The following is a 19,531-nucleotide window of genomic DNA, read 5'->3' on the forward strand; positions in this document are numbered from 1 at the left end:
TAAAATCGAATCTGGAAAAGTGAGGACAGACAAAAGGGATCTTTTTCCACAACATGTTATTAAACTTTGGACTTCACTATCATGAGATATGGTTCTGGCTACCAGCTTACCTGATTAAAAACAAAATGGACCAATTCATAAAATTCATGGGGACCAGCGGTATTTGGTGGCAGTATGACTGCCACTGAGATCCATATGCTGGGGAAGTTGTGGGTTTCCTTGTGTACTTAGTGGACCACCGTGATAAGGAATTGCTCAGCTACATAGACCCGGGTCTAATCCAGCAGGGCACTGCTTAATTTCTTATGTTCTAACAAGTGTGCATATTGATTGGAAAATATAATAATAAAATGTACTGATTGGCAAGTAGAGCCTTGAATCTACAAGCATGTGATCTGATCATGGGTAGAGGAAAAGATGGACTGGTAATGAAAACAATTGTGAATTAATGGAATTCTTGTTCGCTCTCCTGAGGTGTGTAAGAACATCAAGTGCTGAAAAAGCTAAAACTTTCCCATGTTAGGTGGGAGATGTAATGATTTATGAGATTATCAATAGTTAACATATGGTAATACAGTGTGCTTGCACTTGCAAGGCCAACTGAAGGAAAATTGGCTGATTGCTGCCCTTGGCAGGAATGAGGTGGAGCTTTGGCTACAAAAGCATGATTCTTAAGCAATGGAAGGGAAAATCAATGTAATTCTTGGAATGCAAATGGAAATATGTGATGTGTAAAAAATTATGCCTTGAACTGAAGCTATCAACATGTGCCACAGCTTGAAATATATTTCTAGGAGTAAAAGACTTTATTTTTATTTTTGCATTTTTTAATATCAGACATCCCCTCCCTCCCCTTAATAATTTAAATTTTTGGATTTGAGGTATTTTTTAAATTAAGCAGGCAAGATTTCCCACACATTGAATTAAGATAGCATATATTTTAGAGACCATTTTACATTGCATTGTAATTACAGTACGTTGTTTGATGTGCCAATTTTATCTGTGGCTAATTTTATCATACCAGAGTTTAATAAGTCACTTCTACATCATCCTGCAGCTTTCAGATACCAACCCTGTCGCAACATACTGTGTTACCAGGTTCTATGTAGCAGCACCACTTAAAATTCATCAGATGATACCTATGCTATAAATTAGATTTAATGAATAACTGGTTTTCCATATTAGGGTATTTTGTAATTTCCACATTTTGGGCTTCCTTACACCAGGCTACTGCTCCTATCCCTTCTTTTAGATTCTTATATATACTGTCAATTTTTAATTCACATATCTTTTATATCTTCTAACTTTTCATAATTGTTTTAAATTTTTAGTTATTCTTTATGCTTCGTTAATGACTGTACCCACTTTATGTATGCTAGTCTATGATTGAAATAAATATTTGATATGATTTAAAGATTTATGGAGATTTATATAGAATGGCTCCAAAGGAATTCCAGTTAGTGTTGTGTAGTAAATGCAAGTGCTATTCTAGTTCAGATTCTTGACCTCTTTTTTCTGCCTGCATGATATAACAGTCTTGAAGTTATTCTGTTTTGGGCACAGAAATTATTTTCACCTGTATCTTGTTTGGCTAGCAGACTAGCCCTACTGCCAGACTGTTTGCATGTGATTTTGTAAGATTTGGTTCTTGCTCACATCTGTTTCCAAGCTCACATCCTTTCAAAGCTGCTCCTAGTTTGTATGCAAAGCTACTTTGCATTTTTCTGAGCATCTCCCATGCATTTTATAAAGCAACTCTGGGTGGTTTACAATTGTTAAAACATTTAAAAAAACAAAGAATACCAAAAACATAAAAGAGCACCAGACAAAAGACAATAATGGTAGAGGGAAATAAAAGAAGAAAGGGGAATCAGTCTTCCACTCCAAAGGCCAAGTTCTCAAGCACCATGTCTTTAAAGCTTTTGAATCCCAGCTGTTCAAATTTGGAGGGGGGGAAGAGACTTCCTTCTAGAGGTCAGGCACTGCTACGGAGAAGGTCCACTTCCAGGCTCTTGATAAGGTGGCATTGTTTAGTTCATGGAACCTGGAATGTGCGAACCTTGTTAGATCAAACTGGTTGGGCAGCTATTATGGGAGATAGGAGGTCCCTCATTCCAAAGGATTTGCCCAGCCATTTTCATATCCTGGCTTTTATAATACTTCTTCAGAAGCCAGGTACAATTCCTAGGCATATGTAGTGTTAAGGGGGAGGCTTGCATGTGTAAATCCTAACAGCAAGGTGGCGAGAAACTATTAATCAGATTAATTGTAGATAAGACGTAGCTGAGCAAGGCAAGTTTCCAAACTGAGCAGTCCAATGTCAAGCCAAAGATTAATGATGTCAGATCAAGGGTTGCCATGTTAACAGAATCCTATGGTTGTTAGAAGAGGCAACTTCCTGCTGCCTTCCCACAGCCAAATTTAGTGAGGAAGTCAGTAGGAAGTTGCAAATTCCAGGCCAGCAGGCAGGTAACTGACTCCTGCCAATGTGGGAGAGGGAGTGTGGGGATGCTCAAGAGATCCAATGAGGGTAAGGTAGAATGTGCAAGGGTGCAGTGTGCGTTGGGGAGGTTATGTTGAGGATCAGGGAAGGTTGCATGAGGATACACTGAGGTGTTCAAGTGATCAACACAGAGCAAGCACAGAGGGGCTGGGGGAGGATATGTAGGTGGGGAAGACTTATCCCAGTAACTGAAGACCTTTCCTACCAGCTTTGCTATTGATTTTCAAGGTTGCAAATGATAATCACATGATTGCAGGTCCCTGCAATGGGTTATAAGTGTAAACTGGTTGCCAAATTGCGATTGCATGAGATGGCTGGAACTCTAAAGATCAGCCATAACCTCCATTCATTCAGTACCTTTGTAACTTAACAGTTGCTGAACATAGTCATAGGTTGACATATAGTCACATGGTCATAGGTTGAGGACTACCTGTAAATGCATCCTGCTCGTGTGCATTACTTACTGCTCAGGTGAAACAGTACATGGGCTAATTTGCCTGGGTGTATGAATTCATAATGTAACAAAATGAAGTATTTTCAGTTGCAGAGATGGTGAATCCCCTTTCCCTTCAACAGTGCTTTCACCAACCAGCCACATAGAAAGGCTGAAGCCTTCAGTGGGTATAGATCACAAACAACTACTAGGCAGATCATTGATTTTTCCCCCATTCTCCTCTTTAGTTCCTCATAACAAAACAGATCAGATTATTCTAGCCAGAAATCTGACCTGGCTGCTTGTTGAGGACTATTGAAATTTGGCTGTGGGCTGCATAAAAATTTAGGTTGAGTGTGCAGGTTGCCTGTCTCAATTTATTCTCCCTTACATTAGTGCTCCAAGGCACAAACTAAGAGCTTTCCTTTTAACTAGGGATTGAACCCCAGACCTCATGCTAAGTATGCATTGTGCCAGTGAACTGTGAAGCAACACATCACATTATTTGAGCTTAACACTGAGCACCAGTACCAAATGCCACTGCTCTCAAAAAGCTCTCAGAATTGCTGTATTGTTTCATAGATCACCACCTATTTCTGATGCATGCTGTCTGATGGCCCTGTGCAATGGGAGTGGGTGCATTTTTTTGCAATCCATATTTTATGGCCTTTCAAGGATGCAGCAGGGAATAGTGCGACCTTGTCATCTCAGACTGCAAGAAGAATTTCTGTAATCCTTCTAAATTTTGTTGTCAGGCATATGGTGCTACTTCAGTTTCCTTTATATACGGTGATGGGTTTTTAAAAATCAGTCAATCTTCCACACTGTGATACTTCCGGCAGAGTAGCTGTGAATCCTGGGGCATTTAATCCAATGCACTAGAAGAAGCCCAGAGTAGGGAAAAGGCAGGACATCTTGCCCAGAAGCTGAGCAAATTTTCCTAACAGTCACTGAGAGATAAGCCATGCCTTACTCTCAAGTGTGAGCTCTTAAAAGTATCATATGCTCCTATTCACAATTTGGTTTCTGAGCTGGAGAAAATGCTTATGAGGTAAATACACGTCCTTAGTTTTGAATGATAGTTATGCGCCAAATGTCTATTTTGGATGATGATTCTAATCATTTCAGAGTTTAGGGTTTACTTGCTTGCCAAATCTTTGATTTGTGGGTGGCCTGGAATTACTCTTGTAATTCTTACAGATCCTAAGTTATAAAAAAAGTATGTGAAGAATTTTGCTCCTCGCCCTACTTTTCAAAGACAGCACAATTAGATTTCACTTTAGAATAAAGATAAATATGTATTTCATGTTGAAGGGTCAGAAGATGTCCTGGGTCTGGAATTTAAAGGAGACTTAAGAATAGGAACTATCACTCCAGAGTATTCTTAAAATTTCCTTGTTATGACTGACCAGTTCTGTGCTTGGAGTCATTAATCTTTCTCATGTTTTCTTGGCTGTAGCATATGCGAAACAGATGTTCACATCTGGAAAGTTTGTGCTGGGCTTCTTTGTTGAAATAAAATAGTTTAAATTGTAACAGAGATTGCTGGAGGAAAAAACAAAGCTTGTACTGTATTTTTCTCAATACATGAAACTTATTTGCCACATTATTACACTTTTGTCATATTCAACTTTTGTCAATATTTAAAGCATAGGGATGGAGATTAATGCACCTTTTATTAGATTTGTAGAAATTTCCTAAAGACTATTGTCCTTTATATAACTACTCTACAATTAGCTCTTCTGAATTTTAGCAGCCAGTTCCACTAACAATTTGTTCGACTGCTGAGTTAGGCAACTTTTTGCAGATCTCTATTCTACACCATTGAATTATGGATGTTTCCGGAAAATGTATGTACAATTAACTGTATTAAGAATAAATTATTGGACAAGTCAATCAGACAATCAGAGTAGAGCTGGAAGGGACCTTGGAGGTCTTCTAGTCCAGCCCCCTGCTCAAGCAGGAGACCTTATATCATTTCAAACAAGTGACTGTCTAATCTCTTCTTAAAAATCTCCAGTGATGAAGCAACCACAACTTCTGAAGGCAAACTGTTCCACTGATTAATTGTCCTCACTAATCAGTTTCTCCTTAATTCCAGGTTGCTTCTCTCCTTGATCAGTTGACATCCATTGTTTTTTATCTTGCTCTCTGGTGCGTTGGAAAATAAATTGACCCCCTTCCTCTTTGTGGCAGCCTCTCAAATCCTGGAATACTGCTATCATGCCCCACCTAGTCCTTTTTTTCTCTAGACTAGCCAAACCCAAATCCTACAACAGTTTTTCATATGTTTTAGTCTCCAGGCCTTTGATCATCTTAGTTTCACCAGCCTCAGCTGTGAACGCTTGAGTCCTTGGTATGCTTTGCCACAATCATGAACTCATATAGTTGTTTTTTAACAAGGTTGTGATTTGCTTAGGTTAGCTTTTACCACAATCTTTAATTTGGATATAATAGCAACTTCTCTTTCAGGGTTTCTGTAAGAAACTGTGGTTTCTCATAATGTACACACTTTTGACCAAGTATTAAATTAGCATGAAATAGGCAAATAATGTTCTTACGTTGTAAAACTTTGCCTCACTTCTTGGTCATCTCATGCTTACAATCTTCTTGGCATTCTTTTATGTCACTTTACATCTTTCATATCAATCCAGCCCTCTGCTACCATAATAATTCATCCCCTTGTGATCTCTATATTGGCATGTTTATTTCCCGATCCTCTCCAAACTACGTGTTTGATTGTATAACTCAGTACACTGCTGCCTATGATCTTTATTCTACCCTTTTCAGTTGCCCAAAGATTTTGCTGTGCTCATTTGAAAACAAACATTATTTTTTTTTTATTCTTTGCTTCCCTGTATACTTAAAGAACACTTTGCAGTATTATTTTTCTGACTTCATTCAAAATCCCTCTTTAACATCTCTTTCCACAAAGACTTTGGCATAACCTGTTAGTATCATTCCCTATCTTGACTTAATCAATCAACAAAGATGAAGCAGTATATGTAATTGAAAATACCATTGTGCTATCTTAATTTTCTCCTTTTTGGGGGGTATCTCTCAGGTTCAATCTTAACTTGCATGATATATGGAGCTGTGAAAGGATTAGGCTTTATTTTAGATTGTTTTATATAGAGAGATTGTTACTCAGGAGATAAATAAATCAGTGGCTTACATGCATAGAAGAAAGTTGATAACACGACAATTTTGATGGGATTGTATCAGACTTGTGGATAACCCTATTATCAATGCAGAACGTTGTTGAAAAGATGCTCTTGCAGCAAGAGTCTAAAATTGCAGTCATTTTCCTGTGCGCTGCTCCCACTATCCAGGAATGGGTTAATGCTTCAGCCTTTGGCAAACAACTGAGTGTTAAAAAATACTAAAAATAAGGACTTCCCCTTTCCCCTCTGCCTAGCCACACCCCCACTCCCATGATTCCCCAGTCTTCGCTCAGTTGCTTGGCAAACGCTGACGTGTCTCTCGGGAGCTCCTGACTTCTTAAGGTATTTGTCTCCTGTTCTTTTAACCGTTTCACTCCCTGCCTTCAGGGACGCTTAGGACTTTTTCTTTATTTTTGATTATTTCCTTTCCCCGGGTTCTTGTCTTAGTTCTGCCTTATTTTTGGTTTATTTTTTCTTGTCCTTATCGCCGCTCACAGCGGCAGCGCTAATCAGCTGGGCGTCGGGCTCGGAAAGCTGAGCCGCCCACACAGCGCGCCTCTCGCTCACCGCAGCAGGCGCCAAATTTAAAACTGCTACCAGCCCCAGGATCAGCTTGCAGCCACCGCGTGGGGCGAAGAAGAGAGCGATCGGCTAGGATTAGAGCCGATCGCTTCGCAGAGCAGCGTGCAGCCGCGGTTCGCCCGGCTAGCCCTGCAAACCGCCGCCGCGCTACAGAGGCCCCCCACGGAGCATCGAGGGACCCGCTCCAAGCGGCGCTGAAGCACGGCAGCTGGCTGGACCCTCGGGCCTCCAGCATAAGTCCGTCGCTGCCAACAGGCACCAACCCCGCACCACGTGGCGCCCGCCATCTTGAATGCCACGTGGGCCGCCATTTTGGGGCTAAATCGCGCCAGCGCCCTCTAGAGGCCCAGCCAACCATTCCCCAAGGGCGGTGCCTGTTTACTATAAGAGTTAGCTGGTGAGACCTTCAGACTCTCAGCTGCTCTTATCTCGCCTGGCGGGGCGAACTGAAGGAGCTGCCTCAGAGTCACACGAGAGGAGAGGGGAGGCCTTGATCCCTGCAAGCACCATGGCTGACTCCCCCTTTTCCTCAGACCCGGACCTGGAATTGAGCCCACCCCGCAAGGGGGGCAAATCTTCCAAAAAAAGTGCCCGGAAGCGATCTGATGCGCCCAGCCACAGGTCCAAATCGGGGGCGGGGCTGCCTTTCCAAGACAGGGATGCCCAAAGACGCCACCAGGCACTCGAGAGGCAGTGCGCCAAGGCACAAAAGGCGCTGGCTATGCCACCCAACAGCGGGCCAGGACCAGAAAATACTGCCCCACCTACGCCTAGGGAGTCTGACTCAGCAATGGCCACCTGGACAGACTTAATACAGACCCCGGCGACCCCAGTATTGTCGGAGAGGGGGCCCCAGAGGGACGGATCTCCCGCCCCGGCCCGGAGTGAGGCAACTCCCTTATCACCTGCGGCGGCATCACGCAGCCCAGCACCAGGCGCTGAAGCACAGGGGGTCCCGCCACCTCAAATGGACTTTCAAGCCATGTTTTCCACAGCCCTCTCATCTTTCTTAGCCGCCAGCTGGCAGCAGGCGATGCCACCAGCACAGGCCCAGGGGTCTCATCCTCATCGAGTCCAGAACAAGACACCTGGCCCCCTATCACGGGAGTCCTCGTCTGAGGATTCAGATCAAGCAGAGGACGCCCCAGAGGACATCGAGTTCTCGGAGGACGAAGGCCTAAACCCAGACACCCCCGCTTTCACTGGGCTTTTCCGGCCAGCACTGTTTAGATCGCTCCTGCACAAGGCTCGACTCACAACTAACCTGGGGGTGCCAGGGGACGTGAACCCAGCCCCACCTCCTGCAGTGGGGCCCCACAATGCCCTCTTCAAGTCATCCAAACAGGAAAAGGACAGCATTCCCTGTCCACAGCTGTTTTCTGAAGTCATCCAAAACGCCTGGGGGCAACCAGCTTCTCAAACTACACCAAGCAGCCTGGACAAGAAGCTCTACTGCTCAGCCCCGGAGCTAGAGGATCTGCTACTTCTCCCGACAGTGGACCAACCGGTCGCAGCACTCTCATCCCCATCGCCAGTTTCCACTGAGGCACTGGACGGGCTCAAAGCGGAGGAGAAGAGGACGGAGTGGTCCTTTCGTAAAACACACCAGGCGGTGGCCTGGGCGATCAAAACAGCCACAGCCACCTCCTTCTTCAATAGAGCGGCCCTCATTTGGCTACGCCAGATGCAAGAAAGGCTCCCTCCAGAAGACACCAGGCTGCAACAAGATATCAACAAGATCATTGCGGCCACCGAGTACGCCTCTGATGCCTCCCTGAACTCGGCAAAGTTCGCCTCAAGGGCCCTAGCCTCCACCGTCACGACTAGGAGGCTGTTCTGGCTCAGGCCCTGGAAAGCGGACCTTAAAGCTAAATGGAAGCTGGCCTCAGCTCCCTACAAGGCACCAAATCTTTTTGGAGCAGCTCTAGATCCTGTCCTCGTGGAAGACAAGGACAAGAGGAAGGTACTGCCATCGGCCTACCGCCGCCAAGAGAGGAGGTACACCCCGTATCCAGTCCAACAGCCCTTTCGGCCTGGCCCAGGACCCAGGGGGTCCTTCCCACACCGCTCCAATTATATGGGAGGCGACAGATCACATGACAGACAGCAGTTCCGAGACCGGGGCAGGAACCAACATTCCAGAAGACCTTTCCGGGGGGCAGGCTTCAAACCCGCCAGAAGGGGGAAGTGACTCCAAGACCGAGGGGCCCATAGGGGGAAGGCTACATCTCTTTCACCGCCAATGGGCCCGGTCAACATCGGACTCGTGGGTAAGGCGCACCATCTCATTGGGATTATCAATAGAATTTGCAGGGCTGCCGCCTCAGCGCTTCGTGCGGTGCCCGGTCCCACAGTCCTCCGAGCTACAAGCTCTAATGTCCCAAGAATTAAAGCATCTGCGAGAGATCAGAGCCATAGAGTCAGTACCACCAGCCCACCAGGGCTCCGGGTTCTATTCAAGCCTGTTCTTAGTCCCCAAGAACTCGGGAGGATGGAGGGCCATTCTGAACCTAAAGAAGTTGAACCTGTCGGTGCACTATCACAGGTTCAAAATGCACTCGCTACAGTCTATTCTAATGGGGGTGAGATGGGGGGACCTCCTCCAGTCAGTCGACCTTCGAGAAGCCTACCTCCACGTCCCTATCCACCCGGACCACAGACAGTACCTGAGGTTCGAATACGGAGGCCAACACTTTCAGTACCGTGCCATGCCCTTCGGGCTATCGTCGGCTCCCCGCACCTTCACCAAGCTAGTGGCGGTGGTGGCAGCCAGGCTTCGAACCATCCCGGTCCGAATTCTCTGTTACTTGGACGACATCCTGATACTCTCATCGTCTCACGACCAAGCGGCCAGGGACTCACACCTAGTCCTCGAAGCTTTTCGAAACCACGGTTTCACAATCAACCTCGAGAAGAGTCACCTTCAACCGTCCACACGGATTCTCCACCTAGGCGCAGTGATAGACTCCGCCAGGGGCCAGGTCTTCTTATCCCCGGACAGGGTCCAGAGTCTCCAGCAACTGACCCTTCAGATTCTGTCAGGAAGGAGGGCCTCTCTTCTGCAACTATCATGCCTACTGGGGAAGATGGTCTCCTGCTTCGGCATCGTGCCGTGGGCACGCAAACATTCGAGGGCCCTCCAGTGGTTTCTCCTCCCGTTCCAACGTTCGGGGAGGTCCAACTCCAAACGCAAGGTTCAACTCCCCACCAGGGTGCGTCTCTCCCTCAGATGGTGGTTTTCCACCGCACTCCTCAAGGGGTCAGAGTTCCTAGACCCGGACAGACTGATCCTCACCACAGATGCGAGCCTGCGGGGGTGGGGAGCACACCTGCACAACGGGGTGGCACAGGGCCAGTGGTCCAGAGCCGAGCAGCACAGCAGCATCAACCTGCTGGAACTCCGGGCGATCAGATTAGCACTACGCCACTTCCAGGCCATGGTGCAGGGCCGGCACGTGCTGGTCCTGACGGACAACATCTCGGCCAAGGCGCACGTAAACAGAGAGGGAGGCACGAGATCCCGCTCCCTGATGCTGGAATCAGAGGCCCTATTCGAGTGGGCGGAGAAACACCTGCTATCGATCAAGGCAGACCACATCTCGGGGTCGGCCAATGTAAGAGCAGACTGGCTCAGTCGAACAACAATAGACCAGGCAGAGTGGCAACTCCACCCTCGCCTCTTCAGCAAGCTAACCTCCAAATTCGGGAGACCAGGGGTGGACCTATTTGCATCTCCAACCAACGCCCAACTCCCTCGTTTCGTGTCTCGGTACCCGACACCACAAGCAGAGGACCACGACGCCCTCCATTGCAAGTGGCCGACGGGACTTCTGTATGCCTTCCCTCCGGTCCCATTGATCCCTCGCCTGATTCGAAAGTTACTGGCAGAGAAGGCCGACCTGCTCCTGGTGGCTCCAAACTGGCCTCGAAGGCCGTGGTTCGCAGACCTGGTGGCCCTGTCGGTGGAGCAACCATGGGTGATTCCACCCCATCAGATTGTACTATGCCAAGGCGAGGTCAACCACCCAGAGCCTCAGTGGCTCCAGTTAGCCGTCTGGCACTTGAGCGGGTCATCCTAAAGAAGGACAATCTACCTGACAGCGTAGTCAGCACTATTCAGGCGGCCAGACGCCCGTCAACAACTCGTATCTACGAGGCCTCCTGGAGGGCCTTCTGCAGCTGGAGTGCCGTGCACCATGTGGATCCCACCAGGGCCACGATTCAAGACATTCTATTGTTCCTGCAGTCAGGGTTAGACAAGGGGCTGGCCCCAGCGACCCTAAGGCGTCAGACCGCAGCCCTATCGACTGTCGTCTCCTGCGCTCCATACCGGACTTTATCACATCACCCGCGTATCAGGGAGTTCCTGCACGGGGCAACAAACTTGCACCCACCAACGGTACACCGTTACCCATCTTGGGATCTGTCTCTAGTACTACAGGCCCTGACAGGCCCTCCCTTCGAACCACTAGACTTAGCCACCCTCAAGCACCTAACTCTCAAGGTGACCTTCCTCCTAGCAATCACCTCAGCAAGGCGAGTATCAGAATTAGCAGCACTGTCCGTGCGTAAAGACCTCTGCATTTTCAAATCCTCCTCGGTGGTCCTCCGGCTGGACCCGACCTTCATCCCAAAAGTGAACTCCTGGTTCCACCGAGCCCAGGAACTTATTCTGCCAGACTTCTGCCCGTCACCAAAGGACCACAGGGAGAAGCGCTGGCACACCCTTGATGTCCGGCGAGCGATCCAGACGTACATACGCAGAACGGCAACCTTCCGTCGCACAGAAGCCCTCCTGGTCTCTTTCAATCCGGCGTCCATGGGCCAGAAGATTTCAGCTCCCACGGTTAGCAGATGGATCAGAGCTTGCATCGAGCTATCTTATGACCTGAACTCCAAGCCTTTACCGGCCAACATTCTTCCACACTCAACTAGGAGCGCGGCCACCTCGGCAGCCTGGGCCACTCAGGCCTCTGTTGCCGACATCTGCAGAGCAGCAACCTGGTCCTCCGTGTCACCTTTCATCCGGCACTACAAGATCGACACCTACGATTCAGCCGAGGCGGCATTTGGTCGCCGGGTGCTCCAGCGGGTCGCGACTGGAATGGACCCAGCAGGCAGTCAGCCCCCCACCCTGGAGATTTAAGCTTGGGTATATCCCATTCCTGGATAGTGGGAGCAGCGCACAGGAAAATGGACGTTGTCTTACCTGAACGTCCCTTTTCTGGGCGCTGCGTACACTATCCAGTCCCGCCCGTACATTTGGGCTTCCTGCCCGGTGGGAATTTTTCTCCGTTTTCTCAGTTTGAACATGTTGAATATTGTTGTTAATAAAGTTATGGTTATTAATTCATCATGGTCGTGTCACTGGTAGTCCTTTTCGCCACACCTTCGCTCAGACTGGGGAATCATGGGAGTGGGGGTGTGGCTAGGCAGAGGGGAAAGGGGAAGTCCTTATTTTTAGTATTTTTTAACACTCAGTTGTTTGCCAAAGGCTGAAGCATTAACCCATTCCTGGATAGTGTACGCAGCGCCCAGAAAAGGGACGTTCAGGTAAGACAACGTCCATTTCCCACCACTGTTTGTTGCAAAAATCCTTATATAATCACAAGTAGCTTGCTTTGCTTGTTGATTGCTTCTGTATCTGAACATTTTGTTGTTATAGAAAAGATGGGATAAGAAACTATTGTAAAAGATACATTTTATGGGCACGTGACATTTCTCCAATAAATATTGGCAGATAGATGCAAAAGAATTTGAGGACCTGGCTCCGCTGACTTGCATGGTGCTTACGGAGCAGTAATCAACCTTGGGATTGGTTAGTGCTTTGAAGATACTCCCCCTGCCTTTTTAACTTTTAATTCATTCTATCCTTGTTTTACCCGGCTCCTTTTATTGAAATCTGGTATTTTTATGAAGTTTTTAATGTTTTTAATTGTAATCACCCAGAGTTGCTCTGAGAGATGGACAGTCTCTTAATTTGATAAATAAGATAATTAGTAATTAATATCTTTATAGATACAGAAAGCTCTTAGTTCTCATGAATGAAAACAAATATACCTGTCCCAGAATAATGTTGCAGCATCCAATCTGGTTGGTCACTGAGACAAAAGGTTTAGTCTTCTGAGCTTTTGGACTTGTACTGGAGCCCATCCTCAGGGAACGTCTCTCTACCAGAATGTGGTGTACGTACACACACAGACACAGACACAGACACACACACACACACACACACACACACACAATGTATGTATAATATATATATGTTTTTAAATAATGGAGTATTCTGCTCTATTAACCTTTGCACATATTTTTATTGCTGAATTGAATATAAAATGAAGCAGCTGTGTGTGGGAGAGACATGTATTTGTTTTTGAATTATCTAGTATCTTGTCCATGCTTCAAGGGTTGAATGCTACAAGCTGCTGAGAGCTCACAAGAGGTGTTAAATCCCTTCCCCTCCCACTACATCCTGTGAAATCTGAATGCCAAGGGATCCCTTTCCATCAGTGCTCTGACATCCACTTCTCTAAACATTATGATCATGTACGGCTTTCTGTGAGCAGCATGGAAGAAAACAGCAATATGATTAAAAATGTTATAGATATTAAGATTGTTTCAGTAAAGAAGCCTGTTTCCAAAATGCTACATGTACTTTTTCGAGTCTATCATTCTGGTTAAGAGTATAAAAATATCTATCAACAGATTGTAAATCTAAATATATCTTCTGCCCATCCCAAGTAACAGGCACCAGTCCAACTCATTTTACCAGCTATGAGCACAAGGTATCCTCACCCTGTTATATTCTATCTCTGAATAAATCCAGATCAGATCAATTCTAGAAGAATAGATTAGGCAAACCATCCAAATGTTCTCTCTCACTGCTTGGATTTGAGAACAGTGAAGGATGTTTTCTTCATGTTCCACTTTGTTTTTGTCATTTACTCCTCCTTAGCTTCAACAAATTTTAGAGGAAATTATGAAGCTAAACTGCAGAGGGATATAGAGATTGGTGAAACTATCTATATTGAAAATACTTCTATTCAATAAGTGTTTATTGAAATATGTAAAAGAAGTTGATGGAAATCAGTAATCTGAAAAGAATGATTTGTATGGCCTTTAATCTTGAAAAATCCAGATGTTTTCTATAAAGCATTTCTTTCTGAAAACAATTTTAATTGTTTTGGTACTTGGTGCTTCCTGGGTTTCTTTTCTTTTTTGAGAAGGAAAACCCACTTTTAATGTCAAAGATGTTGTGGATTCCTTCATGGTAGTAATTATTTCTGTTGTCTGAAATAAATTCCATGAGTAAGTGAATTTGTATATATTGATTAAAACAGCCCCAATGTACAATTATTATTTTCTTCTAGGGGTGAGAGCCCTTTGAAACCCTAGTAAAATGATCCTATAAGATGGCAACAAACTGCTCCTTCCAATTCTCTTCTCACACAAACTTGTTCAAAAAATAAAATAAATAAATAAATAAATAAAGTTCAAAACAAATCAAAAAGATTTTTTTTAATGTATTCTTTCCTCCTGTCCCTCATTATTTCTGTTCAGGTGGAGAAATCCATTTTTCATGGTTGAAGAAACCATTGGTTTCAGTCAAAACAGCCACTCTCTTTTGTTATCAGAATGACAGGCTTCATCAGGCAAGTGGTGTCATGTCACCCAATCAAGGACTTGGCAAAAAAAATATAGAACTCCTGATTTTCCACAGCTAAATTCTGGATTTAACAGAAGTGTGATATATCCAGCTTGGCTAAATAAAAATCATTAGTGCAGATAAGAAGGAAGCCATAGAGACATTTGATTGTGTTAAGTACCTCTTATACATATGGGAGCTCAAACACATAGCTTTTTCTTCTGACTTATTAACATACTGTTTAGTGTTGGTAACCTTGAACACTTAGGTTGTCAAGCATTTATATGACTGTCAGTTTTAACCTCAGTACCACCAGTCCTTTGTGTTTCACACCTGGACGTGGTCAAGGCTGGGGCTCCCAAGAGCCCTTTGTCTTTGCGCCACAGATGTGTTTATGGTGCATCCACTGGACATGCAATGAAACCTTCAGCTGTGAAGATGCTGTTGGTGGGGCTGGTCCTTTCCATTTCTCTCCTAAGCTATTTCTGTATTTCTTTCATCACCCCAGGCAACGAACTATTTTGTGGTCAATAGTATGAGGGGACTATTTGATTTTCCATGTTTTATGTATTTCATCTTGCAATAACTTGAGTTCTCCAAGGATCCATGTCTCACAATTTGGAACTGTTATTTTACTTAAATCAGAAACTTACTGGCAAATGTCCATTTTCTTTAAACAGAAAGAGCTGAGTTAAAGAACTAACCTATATGTATTATTTCTTTTTCAAGATAATTCCTCCCCTTTCCAATGTGAAAAAATATCTTGATGGGAAGCTGAAAACAGATGGTGAGCAGCTGAAGTACATAAGTGTGTTGTTCAAAATAAGCATTTAGGCTGGGGAGGTGACAAGCCATATTTACTTTCTTATCCACTCAGTAATACCTTCTTTTAGTTGTTTTAAAATACCGTATTTTTTGGAGTATAAGATGTACCTTTTCCCCCCAAAAAAGAGGATGAAAATCTGGGTGGGTCTTATACTCTGAATGTAGCCCTACCCAGCCTCGCAAATGGAGATTTCAGAGGCTGAAAGAAGCCTCTGAAAGAAGCTTCAGAAAAAAAGTCTTAGAAATGAAGCTTCAGAAAAAAGCCTCCAAACAGAGTTTCAGAAAAAAAGCCTCTGAAAGGCTTTTATCTAAAATAATATGGCAAGCAACAAAAGAAGAATCAGTAAAGGTTCTAACCAAACTATGCTAACAAATCTGGAGAATGACACAATAACCAACAGATCGGAAGAGGTTATTCTATATACCAATACCAAAGAAAGGAGATTGAACAGAATACAAATAGTCCTTCAGAATAAAAGCCTCTGAAGAAGCTTCAGAAAAAAAGTCTTTTTTTCTGAAGCTCTGTTTCGGAGGCTTTCAGAGGCAGAAAAAAAAGTTTTTTCTGAAACAGTTTCAGAAGTTTCAGAGGTAGAAAAAAAAAGCAAGGCACGGGCTCACAACCAACGAACCTGTTGCTAAAATTCACCTCTGGGAACAGCTGATTGGGGGTATTCAGGGAGGCCGATCCAACCACCAATCAGCTTTTTTCTTATTTTCCTATTTTCCTCCCCAAAAACTAAGGTGCGTCTTATACTCTGGTGCGTCTTATACTCTGAAAAATACGGTACTTAACACATCAACTATCTGGGAAACACAACAGATTGATGTTGTGGTATGAAGGGTCCTTATAATGTTGAAAAAGCAACACAAATATCTAGCCTTTTTCAGACTCTAAGTGAATCTTCTGTTCTCTTTTCCTAAATTGCCTTCCTGGAATATCTTGCCTTAAAATATAATTTATTATATTAGGATAGTTGCATGTTTTTTTTAAAGAAATTTTTTTTAAATGAACTGGTAACAATAGGTTAATAAGAAAATTTCTCTTTGGAATTCAAAGTGAAGTCTGTGACTTGCTTTGAATTTCAACATTGCAATCATGTGAGGGTTTTCTTCTTTTTGTATTAAAGCATAGTCCCTCTGACCACCAGCTTAGAAACCTGTAGTCTCCCTGCATTCTGTTTTACTAGAAGTGAAGTGAGTAAAACACTGCAATTAGAAGCCTGAGAACATGGAATATGCATAATATGCATAAAATGGAGAAATTCATGTTCGTTAAAATCATTGAGTAGATTTGTTTTTATGTGTCATTTTCATTTTCAGGTTAATTTGAGGTGCCCCCTCTTTTAGAATACAGATTTAGAAATTGCTTTTCCAGAGTATGATTCAGTATTATATATCTATTAGTAAATAAAGAGCAACAGAGGTAGACTTAAAACTGTTGTAGTAATTTATATACTCTGGATTAGCATAAGAAAGTTATTGAGCTTTTCATTGTGGCTTGATAATAGTAAGTGTTAATCGGTTCATTAATGCTAGAATGGCATGTTGTCTTCAAACAATTATTTTGTGAATGGCCACTATTATTAAACTAATTATTCATCCTGCAATCCATTTCTCTCAGAGTTCACTTATAAATCTTCTTGCCCTGAATCCTAGCTGTGAATTTAAGAGGGTAGATTAAAAATAGTCAACTTTAATTTATCTCCTGCTGCCCCCTGAATAAAGTAGGCTTCTCTTGCTTATGCTATAGTAAGAGAAGGATCTATTATTTTCCTGCCTTGCTTTTTATACTAGTAGAACTAAATTATAGTTCTTGCCCCATTACTTGAAATAAAGAAGTCCTGAAGTTGAGCTCAACTTTTTATTATTATTTTAAAAAGTTTTTTATTAAACAAACATTAAAAACATTGGACATAGTGTGACCATCCCAGTGTTGTCATATCCATACATATTTTTACATAACAACAAATATAATTACTATTTAACATACATTACTATTTTGTTTTTATATACATATCCCTTGCCCTCATTTACATAATTGTCTAAATATTATCCAGTATCCATTTTACAAACCCGAATTCTTTTTTGTTCCGCTTTTTTTGTTTTGTTTTCTCCTTTCCAACCATTGGTATACTTTGTTCCAAATTTTATAGTATTCTGTCTCGTCCTTGTTTTTGAGTTCTAGTGTCAGCTTATCCATTTCTGCATGTCAAGATTTTCTTTATTATTTCTTCTTCCAGGGGAGTTTCTTCCTTTTTCCAGTATTGCGCATAAACCAGCCTTGCTGCTGTATTAAGTATATCAATTCTTTGCTATATTTCTCTTTTGTGATTCCTAATAGGAATAATTCAGGCTTCAGATCTATGTTTTGGTCTAATATCTCCTCCAACCATATCTTAATCTGGCGCCAAAACTCCCTGACTTTCTTACATAACCACCACATGTGATAGAAAGATCCTGACACTAAATTACATTTCCAACATTGTGGTCATAAGTTCCTGTTCATCTTTGCTAATCTTGTGGGCGGGAGGTGCCACCTGTAAAACATTTTATATAATTTTTCTTTGTAAGCGGTTGCTAATGTTAGTTTTCTGTTTCTCTCCCATAGATCCTGCCAACTATCCGTATCAATATTATAACCAAAATTTTGGGCCATCTTACCATAGTTTCCTTCACTTGTTCTTCGGCCATTTTATATTCTAATAGGTTGAACTCAACTTCTGAGGTCTAGCATAGCCCTCACTTATGAGGGCATTTGGGACCCGCAGCTCTGTTGCTAGGTGGTACAGTAATAAAATGAAACGTCACATAAATGCTGCATCCGTTGTAAATGCATGCCAAACACACGAATCACAACTATGTGACCACAGAGATGCAGTGATGGCCTCAAATTGGATTTGATTTAAATTCTCCTGCAGTGTAACTTTGAACAGTCTGAATAAATGGTCAGTAAGCAAGGACTACATGCACTTGAACACATCTGTGCAGCTTTCTTGGCAGTTGTAGGGATGGATTTTGCCATTGTTTCTTCTGGTTTTGATTTGATTTGACTTTCCAGTCCATAATCCTGAAACTCCCTGGTGGTTTCCCAGAAAAAAATTCTAACAAAGTCTACCCTTGTTAGTTTTTGTATCCAGACAAAGGTCTGCCAGGTGCTGCAGTCTGCATTCAAATCATTTAAATACATGGAATTGTATGTTAGAATTCTGTTTCACAGTTGTGTATGCACCTATAGAATATGAATCTTGCCCAACAAGCTCTTTTTTTAAAGGAGCAGTACAGTAGCTCTTGATTCTATTAATGTTCATCCACATTAATATAATTAATTTTTCTGCATTGAATGGAATGATAGGGAACTTTGTGAATAACGTTCTCAAGTTCTTAATGCATAATGTTAAGCAGAAAACATAAAGGGTATCAGTGGCAGTTGCCCTAATACAGGGGAGGGCAAACATCTGGGTTGGGGGGGGGCACAACTCATCAGTTGGTGGGCTGCAGGAGATTTTCCAGTGGCATCATTGGAAAGGGTGGGATTCAAAATATTGACCCTGCATGTGGCCAACAGTCAATGGGTTGAGCATCTCTCCTAATGTGTTATAAAAGAGACCTTTTCCACTGTGGTTTTGTAAATAACAGGTTGCTTCATATCTTTTGTCTATTATGTGACAAAACTTTTTAATGAAGAACTGCTATCATGTCTATTACTATTGGAGAGAACCCAAACCACCACCACTCCTTCATTTGCTGTTTTTCTTCTTCTCAGAAATAAGGTCTGCCAACTCTGGCAGAATGTGTGACTTAAGCAGGTGTTTTGAATTTTCACGGGGTTTTTAGGTGAAGGACAGTAAAAGTCAGCGCTGTATACAGAAGAGTTCTTTTGCTAGTTAAGATCCTCACCTATTTTCACACTCTTGACACTTCTTCCTATTTTCTAAATCCAATGAACAGATTGCCAACAGAAATTGTACAATAGTACTTTGTTTGTTTGTTTAACTTCTATCTACTCATCTCAAGGCAAATCTAGGCATTTTACAGTCTTTCAATAAAATGTCATGTAAAACATTAAAACAATAAAAGACCATACATTTAAAATTCAGTTAAAATTCTTTTGTATTTGCATTTTGGTCATTCATTGAAATCCTGAGATTCCATTTTTCTTGACTTTGGGTCTTCCATTTTCCTGGCTAAGCAGTTCTTGTTTCTCTCTGGAGAAATTTTCCTGATATAGCAACCAAAATATCTCAGGTTGCTAATAAATGCCTTCTTTAACTTTAATAGAAAGCACAATTGCTTTCTTATCTGCTTTTGCTGTATTACCCATTCTTAAAGTTATATTAGTTCATGATTCTGGGATGACCTCATGTTCTAGATCAGGAGTC

General features: G+C 43.1%; 1 protein-coding gene across 3 annotated transcripts in view; it reads left to right on the forward strand.

Moving 5' to 3' along the window:
* Nucleotides 1–19,531, forward strand: part of CBFA2T2 (CBFA2/RUNX1 partner transcriptional co-repressor 2) — a 92,866-nt gene that overhangs the window by 47,072 nt on the left and 26,263 nt on the right. The window contains exon 2 of one of the 3 annotated variants that reach the window (XM_070941665.1): nucleotides 15,057–15,114. The exons of the other annotated variants lie outside the window; for them this stretch is intronic. The gene's annotated coding sequence lies outside the window, so the exon portion shown is untranslated. The remainder of the gene's footprint in view (nucleotides 1–15,056; nucleotides 15,115–19,531) is intronic. 3 annotated transcript variants of the gene reach the window in all.

The sequence above is a fragment of the Pituophis catenifer genome, unplaced genomic scaffold (assembly GCF_029215685.1).
Source record: "Pituophis catenifer annectens isolate HBS135680 unplaced genomic scaffold, rPitCat1.0.hap2 SCAF_3, whole genome shotgun sequence".
NCBI classification, from domain to species: domain Eukaryota; kingdom Metazoa; phylum Chordata; class Lepidosauria; order Squamata; family Colubridae; genus Pituophis; species Pituophis catenifer.